Raw genomic sequence first — 3,049 nt, forward strand, 5'->3', positions numbered from 1 at the left:
AATCTCCCACCCAACAAATAAATATACTAAACTATATAAACTATATACTATATAAATAAACTAATAAAAACTAAACTAAAACTAAAGCATTTCAAAAACATAAATACTGAACTAAAACTAGCAAACTGACTCTAAAAACTCATTAAAACTAATTGAATTTGAAAACAAAAAATCACAACGAAAATAAAACTAAAACTAATGAAAAATCCAAAACTATTATAACTTTAACTTTTCTCATTAACTTGCATTGTAGCCAAATCCGTGTCCGTTTCACGGAAATTTGAGTGATTCCGTGGCTATTTCACGGATTCCTGTGAGACCAGGTTCGACAGACAGACACATGGACAAAGTAGGTGTGTAGTGGCAGCTTCTGTCTGTCAGTCCAGTTAAACTGCAGTCAGACTGGTGTCACCCTGAGAAACAATGAGCTCTGTTCCCCCTGTGAGCCTGTGACAGCCTCAGACAGACAACACACACACACACACACACACACACACACACACATATATACACAAATTGTGGTCGACAGAGGAGCAATGTGGCCGAGCGAAGGAGAGAGGAAGTGGTGATTTGAATGTGTGACAACATGGGTGTGTGAGTGTGTGACAGAGAGAGAGAGTAGATCCTGTATCTGAGAGAAGTCCTTTTGGCCTGTCAGTCAGCGTCAGCTGGTATTAGAGGCTGCAGGAAACCCCTGGGAGAGACAAACGGCAACATGGAGACAGGGAGGAGAAGTGGAGGAACAACAAAGGAGAGAGAGAGGAAGACAAAGATGGAGAGAGAAGAGACGAGAGAAGGTAAGAAAGAGAAAGATCCTGTAAGGCAGCTGTTCTCAACCTTGGGGTCGGGACCCCAATTGGGGTTGCGAGATGATTTCTGGGGGTCGCCAAATCATTTTGGAAGTCAGCTCTGTCTCCACTGTGTTAAAGTGTTCATGTGTTTTAGTCTTTTTGGTCACTTAATGTCTTTTTTGTCATTTTGTGTCTTTTTTTGGTCATTTTGTGTCTTTTTTGGTCAATTTGTGTCTTTTTTGGTCATTTTTTTCCCTTTTTTTGGTCATTTTGTGTTTTTTTTTTTGTCATTTTGTGTCTTTTCTGGTCCTTTTGTGTCTTTTTTGGTCATTTTGTTTCCTTTTTTTGGTCATTTTGTGTCTTTTTAGTCATTTTGTGTCTTTTTAGTCATTTTGTGTCTTTTTTTGGTCAATTTGTGTCTTTTTTCGTCATTTTGTTTCCTTTTTTGTTCATTTTGTGTCTTTTTGGTCATTTTGTGTCTTTTTTGGTCATTTTATGTCTTTTTTGGTCATTTTGTGTTTACTTTTTTTGGTTATTTTGTTCATTTTGTGTCTTTTTTTGTCATTTTATGTCTTTCTTTTGGTCATTGTGTTTACTTTTTTTGTTTTTTTTGTTTCTTTTTTGGGTGATCTGAACTGTGCGTGTGAGATTGTGTCCAGTGAGCGGGGGTCACGGACAATATACATGTTAAATTGGGGGTCACGACTCAAAAAGGTTGAGAACTACTGCTGTAAAGAGAGAGGGACAGTGAGGAGGGTGGAGGGAGGAGGAAGAAACAATAGAACGGACAGAGAAATAAGAGACAAAGTGCAGATTTAAGCCAAAGCTCCTTGTCGGCTCCTTCGATAGTCCCACATTGATCTGGTGAGTTATGGATGATTGGGAAACACATTTTTTACTAATTATCCCAAAACACCAAATGAATCAAGTTCAAGTTTATTGTCATCTATAGTGTCCCTGGGGCTATATAGAGGAATGTATAACAGTGAATTCAAACAAACAAACAAACAGAACAATAAAAAGAAGCATGGAATAATAGAATATAAAACAGCAGATTAAAACAAGGCAATAAAAAAGAAGCATAAAACAATAGGAGCAGTAAAACTTAGAAACTACACTTAAGTGTGCACAAAATGCACCACAAATTCTTTATCTGGTATTGTTAGGGGAAATAAATGGTTTCTTCCTTCCCCAATGCTCCACACTTCCACCAAATTTCACAACAATCCTGTTGACAGTCAGACAGACAGACAAACAAACAAAAAGACATCCTTGGTGGAGACAATGAGACAGAGTGTCAGTAAGAGAAAAGAAAAAATCTGATTAGAAGCAAAGGTTGGAGAAAGATTGATGACAAGCTGACAACAGAAGAAAAAGTTAAAAACGGGCGTTTTAGAACGGGCTCTGTAGAACCTGATAATGTAATAAATTCCCGATAATGTAATAATCCTGATAATGTAATAAAAATCTGCACTTGAGTCCATTGAAAAGGTAATAAAACCTGATAATGTAATAACTTCCCGGCAACGTAATAAAGTGCATTTCCCAATAATGTAATACACTTTCTACCAATAATGTAATAAAGTATAACATTAATGGGAGGTTATTACATTATCAGGTTAGCCTTCATTTCGCAAGCTCAATGCATGCCCCATATTGAATTTTCCGCCAACTTTGATTTGATCAAAAACCTTTAAAAGGCCTCTCTTATCACAAATTTAGTCTAATCTTCTCTAAACTTGGCCCAGATGATCTTCAGACCATGACACACGAATGCTTTCAACATATGCTTGAGATTCAAAGGCACTTTGCTGTGACAGCCAATGAAACTTAATGGTGAGGTCGCCAAACAGGAAGTAAGCCCATTTCTCAGTAACCCTTTAGCATATCTTAACAAAACTTGGTACATGACACCATGACATCATCATATGACTCATGACATCATCCTGGGGACACCCAAAACATCTGGTGACCTTTGACCAGGAGCCTTCATTTCGCAAGTCCTGCGAAACCTGATAATGTAATAACCTCCCATTAATTATATACTTTATTACATTATTGTTAGAAAGTGTATTACTATTTATTATTATTATTATTATTATTATTATTATTATTTATTGGGAAATGCACTTTATTACATTATCGGGAAGTTATTACATTATCAGGTTTTATTACCTTTTCAATGGACTCAAGTGCAGATTTTTATTACATTATCAGGGTTATTACATTATCGGGAATTTATTACATTTTCAGGTTCT

Source organism: Centropristis striata, chromosome 6, assembly GCF_030273125.1.
Source record: "Centropristis striata isolate RG_2023a ecotype Rhode Island chromosome 6, C.striata_1.0, whole genome shotgun sequence".
NCBI lineage: Eukaryota > Metazoa > Chordata > Actinopteri > Perciformes > Serranidae > Centropristis > Centropristis striata.